Source organism: Xyrauchen texanus, chromosome 50 (assembly GCF_025860055.1).
Source record: "Xyrauchen texanus isolate HMW12.3.18 chromosome 50, RBS_HiC_50CHRs, whole genome shotgun sequence".
Lineage (NCBI taxonomy): Eukaryota > Metazoa > Chordata > Actinopteri > Cypriniformes > Catostomidae > Xyrauchen > Xyrauchen texanus.
This window is the reverse complement of record NC_068325.1, coordinates 5,841,930-5,848,856: the sequence shown is the minus strand read 5'-3', so window position 1 is coordinate 5,848,856 and position 6,927 is coordinate 5,841,930. Positions and strand designations below refer to the sequence as shown.

The window sequence follows — 6,927 nt, the reverse complement described above, 5'->3', positions numbered from 1 at the left end:
TGAAACAACAACTAAAAGAAAAGGTGTTGGTATATCAAGGCAAGGCAAGTTTATTTATATAGCACTTTTCATACACAATGGTAATTCAAAGTGCTTTACATAGAAGAAATTAAAATAATCAAAACAAATAAGAATAATTACAACAGTTTAGAAAAAAAATCAGTGCAAGTAAAAGTTGTGTATTGGTTTATACAGTTGATAAAGTTATAGAGAGAATTGAACATTTAAGCTCAAGCTGATTGTGTAAGATATGGTGACTATGTTCTAGAAATAAGCTCTCCTCGCAGATTTACGAAGTGCTGCACAGATTTTTAGTATTCTGTCGATTTTAGGGACAAAATGAATAGGCACAGTTTGAGAGAGGATCTTGTACACCTTAAGACGTCTGATTGCTCGCTCAATGTGTATCGCGGACATTAGCAATGCGTCTTGTGTGAGTGACCTGCTCATTTGTCAGCTGGCATTTCTTGCGCGTAAAAGCTGGCATGATCAAACGGACATTCCGTTCCTCTAGCAGATCTCTGATGGTGAAGCCACGGTCCCCATCACCTCATCTCCAGCACGCTAAATGGTCGAGAAACCCAGAGTTCTGTGTGATGAATCTATCGCTACATTTGCCACCGTAAGCCTCTGAAATGTACATAACCATACCAGATGGAGCAATTGCTACTAGATACTTGACAGTATTGTTTGCATAGTAGTGACTATAAGATTCAGTTCTTGAGTCCAGATTTTTAGCCTTCTGCAAGACACTTTCTGTGCAGTCAATGACACAAGTTGTGTTGGGGAAATTGCCCTTAAAAATTTGCGGCAAAGTGGCTTTTATTGTTTCGCGCGGCAGCCATGGAATGAGATCCTGGGTGTGCTCAGCAATCACATCTATCCAGAATGTCAGTGTTTTACTGACCTGACCAGGTGACATTTTGAAGCGTCTAGCTAAATCGGCAATAACAAAGTTCTGTCTAAGCTTCATTAATGTCAAGAGGATTTGGTCCTCTGCTGAAAATGCTGGCGATGTGGGGGCAAAGCGTTGCAAGCAAGACACAAGGGTTTTGAATTCGAGAAGTGGAATCCCTGTGTACAGCAGACAGTCTGTATCGTCTTTCAAAACACCATCTGCAACAGGCAGTGTCCTCTCAGTGGATGGGGCAGTTGTCATACCACATGTGATGGTAGGTGCTTTGGAGTAGGTGTGGTCATCCATTGTTGGGTCTGACCACTGTGTCTGGGCATCATGAAAGGTCTGTGAGGTAGGATCTGGGTCCCCAGAAACCTGCATCACAATAGGCTCATCTGCAGGGAATACATTAAGTACATATTTAGCTGTGGCGGTCTTATATTTAGCTGGTTAGTCCTTCAATGACGATTTGTTTAGTGGCAGAAAAAAACAAAACAATTAGGGGGCATTAGAGTCTTGAAAAACATCTAGACTGCATTTAATATCATCAATATAGATATTCTGTAACATCAAATGTTAACTAATAGAGGAAATTAAATTAGCATCTGTCACTGTGTACCATTGTGCCCTCCAAGCTCGTCACAATAAAAGTTTATGCGAGGTAAAAACATCAGGCTACCTGTCTACCATCATGGCACAGTTTTTCATATATTAATAATAAGTAATTCAAGAAAAACTAAGGAAAAAACAAGCTAGTTGACATTAGATTAAATGTTAAGTTACCTGTTGTTGTTGTTGTTGTGACATGTCGAATCCTAGGTCGGCGTCTCTTCTCCGGTGGCTTCTCGTAACCCATAAAGAGCGTTGGGTACGGGTTATCCAGTGTTGGCTTCTTGTCCACGAAGTGAAACGAGCACACAAACAGGTGTTTTGGAGGTGTTTTTAAGTTTAAGTTCTTCCTCCATATTGTATTTGATTCGTCGTCTTTTGGGAGGTGATGGAAACTGTATAATCGTTCACAGGAACACTCAGATTTAGTTTTAGGCTTATGTTCAAAACACTCACGTTTAAGCCACTGAATTAGTTTAGTGCGGTTATATGTACAACCACGAACAGCACATGTTGTCCCTGAGCTCCGTAACGACATCTCTCATTAATGTTTGCGACTTTAAATAGTAGAAAAATGTACTCGAAAAATACCTAACCTCTTCGCTATGTAACACAAAATACCGTTGATTTACTACTTCCGCCACCTAACCGGAAGTTTCACCCACGTTCTATTTTACAGTAGCGCCCCCCGGAAACAGGTGGATAGATTTATGTTGAAACTGGATTACCAAACAGAAAAACATTTTTGCTGTCTTATCTATTTTGACCTGAGGAAATTATCACCTTGGAGAAACCAACCCTCTGGAAATATGAAATGGGGTTCAACAGTAAATGTATTAGCATGAGTCTTATCAGTGTTTTGGCCACTAAAAGAGGGAAATCACTGTGGCGAGACCTTGGGGTCAGCAAAATGGATTATCCATTGTATTTGTAGTGGCAATGAAATGTGAAAGCATTTTGGATTTATAGGAGGAACCATGGGTGGGTGGTTTGATGCTATATATATTGCCAGAGTAGAAAACCCATAGAGATTTCACTCTATGGTTTATACCATGGTAGATACAGTATTGTTGCACAGTCAGTGGGTAGGACTAGAACCAAAATCCTAAAAAGATCCTAAATGACTAAATCCCAGATTTTAAATGAGGTCTCAGACTTGTAGACTTCATTGTTTATTGTGATATAAGCATTACTGTGATAGAATTAGACTTACAAGTCACACCACACACCACTATGAGAATCTATCACTCTTCTGTTGGTGTCATGTGGTCTCACTGAGGTCTATTCTGGGCATTGTTATCAGTGGTGTCTTTTATACCTGTATACATATATATATATATATATATATATATATATATATATATATATATATATATATATATATGGTCTCACACCATCAGCACTCGTCCGCTTCAATGTGTGTTTCACTCCGCTTGTGTTCATGCTGTTCTAAACTAAAGTGTAAGAGCAGTGCAGATGTGTTAAGAGCCATCTGTCTCTTTATATTTAATATTGTTGTGACATTACGTATCTTAGCCAGCAGGTGGAGGAAAAAGAAAATTTTTGTCTGTAATATGAGCCAGTTAGGTGTCGTGAAGTGAATCCACATTAGCAAGTGTTTACATACAGCAGCAATACATGATCACTCATAATACTATTACACTACTAAAGCTAGGAAATAGCTTTAAACTGCTTTAAACGAACAATTTCAGCATTAAGGCTCATCAAAGGTGAGAGACATAACAGACTGATTAACTACACAACTCAAGGCACTTACCTCTTAATGGAATTTCCACATTGGAGAGGATGTACTGTTTAAAATGGCGGAGGAGACTGCGGTCTCTATAGTAAAAGATTTTTGTGCACCAGCTACAGCGACATAGGGAGAAATATCCCCACTTGGACGGCTATTTTTCCACTGAGAAAGCTGATCTTCAGAAAGCTGACAGCATCTATGCTTGAGTGTGGCAACATGTCACTCACTCTCTCTCTCTCTCTCGCTCTCTCTCTCTCTCACTCTCTCACACACACACATACTTCCTTGTTTATCCAATAACCTGTTAGAAACAGCACAAGTTGTGATACTATTTCTGAAGAGACATTTTTGAATTACTAACGAAAGCTTGGATGCATCATTTGGTTTGAACCAGCAAAGTAAGATTCTGATCCATCATGTAAGAATGTAGTTCCATGCACAAATGCGTTTTTATGACTGTCCTCATTTTTTCCACTCACAATCATGCTATATGGCCCTAAATCAGCACTGCTGTGATTATTTACAGCACTCGGCCTGTGGCTGAATCACAGCAGTGCTGATGTAGGGCCACATTGCACTATTTCTCATGTGATATTGCTTAAATATATATACATATATACATGTATGTGTGTATATTCCAGACTCCTGAACTCTGCGATGAACCTGTTCATCTCTATCCAAGCAGTTTCAATCATTTTGAGCAAAACAATGAAAGAGAATGAATGCGGCATGTTGAGACAGTCTGGGGAGCCAGAAGACCTTGCGGTGCCCCAGTGCTGCTAGTGACATTTTGCAGAAAGCTGAGGCATATTGAAGGTCACTCTTAATAAAACTCAAATCATCAGTCGGGCAAACCAACATAAGCACACTGCTCAAGGATGTCGGTATTTCTCTGTGGAGAAAGAGAGATAGAAACCAAGAGAGCGAAAGAGCAGAGTGATAATGCTACCACGCTAGGAGGGATTTTCGGAGTACCTTAAAAGGGCAAAGTTCAGCTTGAGAAGCCACAGATGGTGGTTTTAGCCTTGCTTTGGAAATTGTGATCATGTGTATAGTGATAGCCCAATGTAGGCAGTCATTTTGTGGAACAAATGGTTACAGAAAGGTCTAAAGCATGATCTATTTGCCTGGCTGGTCTGTTTTGATTAAAACCAGACTAAGCTGGTTTGCTGATCTTAACTGATTTAAAATACCTGCCTAGCCAACCTGGTGTTCAGCATCCAGATTGACCAGCCGACAAGTGACCAAAACCACTCGAAACCAGCTAAACAGACCACCTTGACCAGGCTAGAAGACGTGCAAACCCCCACAGCTGGTCACGCTGGGAGACCAGCTCAACAAGCTTAATTAAACAAATAAAAACAGCTTAAATCAGCCTAGGTCAGTCTGGTCAAATTGGTTTGGCACTTTTTAGCAAGCCTCCTAGTTAAACCAGCTGAGCACCAACTTGCTAAGCAGGGAGATCAGCTTAGACAAGTCTGACCAGCTGACAGTTGACCAAAACCATTTTAAAACTAGCGAAACATACCAGACTGACCAGGCTTGAAGATCACTAATACCACCCAAAAGCTTGGCTTTTTTTTTTGGCAAAAACTGGTCTGTTTTGATGGTTTAAGAAGGAGTTTTGGGTACCCGTCAACTGGCCAGGCTGGGAGACTATCTTAAACCAGCTAAGACCATAATACCACCCTAGGCTGGTCTACACTTTTTTTCACAGCCCTCCATGACCTACAAGTCTGTGAGCAACACTAGCAACTAATCAAACACTTACTGCTGATAAAGGTGCTGGCGTGAGTTTATTTTCTCAAACCAGGTGGTTGTTTCCTTCATAGCCATATTTCAAAACATTTTAAAAAGGTCTCGATAAATTATTTATTTGCAAATAAATCATTTGTGTGCTCTAAAGCCATGTGATAGTTTTTTATTCATTTTATGAAATTTAATTACTGGAGCTAAAGCAAGCATCACTATTATTATTGCCCATATGGGGGTTTTGAAAATCCCCTAACCCTAAGTTACATTTCAGCTCATAACTCATCCCGCTCTGTTTGTGCAACACACATTAATGATACTTCAAATTATGCCTGTTGATGAGAGTTGTGCCATTACTTTTCTAAGCAATAAGACTTCATTCAAAATATCATAGAGGACTTGGGGTGGGCTTTACTTTGGGCAGTAAGTAATCACCTAGCAACCAGTCACAACACCCAGGCAACCTTCATGCAACACACCAGAACAACTTAGCAGCTGCATAGCAACACCCTGATACCACCCACAACAACCTAGTGGTTAAAAATGTAGCACGGGCAAGCATCTTTTATATTGTACTAATTATTTTTATGTACATTACAAGGGCTGTAACTAGCAGAGGTTGTGTGTGTTGGTTTCAGTAACTTTAGAACCCTTTAAAATTAGAATAATTTTCTTGTTGTTTTTTTATGTATTTTGTCGTGCCAATCCAGTAGTAGTGGAGTGGCAAAACACTGTGTCCTTGAGTTCCATGAAGAGTGTGACATAGCTGGGCCTCCACCTAGGGCCAGAGCTCGTATTTCTGGATCTATCTGCACAACCTGACCTTGATGTCCCCCAGCACGGCATGGACACTACGCCTCTTTCTGATTTTCTTGCTTCCCAGTGTCACCTTAATCCCATTTCAATATGTATGTTATTTGAAATATAACCTTCCCCAAGGCGTGATCCTAAGCTCCTATCCTAGCACCCCACAACAATACCTCTGACCTAAACTCTGAGTGGAGTGAACCTATTCTGTCGAAATGAAGATAGAGTAAAATACATAAGGGTACAGGCGTCATATATTTTTAATAGATATTCACTTGTCGCCGGATGCCTCCTAAAGGTGCCTCCTGCCTCAAAAGGTGCATGAAGCTTTAGGTGCCAGCTGATAAAAGAATGGGTTGTGGCATTCATTTCAGATTTTGCATCAAACTCTAACGTCACACCAGACCAATATGCCTCAGGACAAACAAAGCGAAGGAAAGCAGGAAATAGAACGAAAAGAAGGAAAAGCAGCTTTTAAATGCCCCCTCTCCTCTCTTTTATCTTCCATCCCCTTCGCTCTGTTCGAGAGATGTCGACGTCTTCTTCTAGTTCCTCTTTGACTTCTCTCGTCTCTCAACTGATTGTGAGGAAAAGAGCTTTGTGACCAGAGGGGTCTTAACTATTTCTCAGAACATATATTAAATATTCATAGCATTAGCATATGCTCTCTCCAATACTGATTTAATTGAAAATATCTCTTTAAAAATGTGAAGATGTGCCCTTTCCACCCGGAGAGACAGCCCGTAGCTAATTTAAAGCCACTTGGCCTTTTAAATGGCACATTTTAGTAAAGAACATGGAAAGTGCTAGACCACCCTGTAGTCTGAGACAAGAAAGAAACAGAAAGGATATTTGTGGTCACCTTGCTTTCTACTTTTATTTGTATGCTTCTATAAGTGTATAAAGTGTTTTATAGAACATGAGACAGTTTTCATCTATGTTTCTAGGCTTTTATGATTATTATCTGTGTGCTTCAGTGTCATATAAAAGGCTCTGACTAACACATGTACTAACAAGGCGCTTGGTACAAGTCAGGGGTCGTTCACACAGAATGAGTTTTTCATCCTCTGAGTGGTCTTTTGTCATTTTTCTATTTTAAACAAGC

The 6,927-nt window shown here is 40.1% G+C and overlaps 1 pseudogene; it reads right to left on the bottom strand.

Annotated features, from left to right (window-relative positions):
• Positions 1 to 264: 264 nt before the first annotated feature.
• Positions 265 to 2,174, bottom strand: LOC127640969 (uncharacterized; annotated as a pseudogene).
• Positions 2,175 to 6,927: the final 4,753 nt, after the last annotated feature.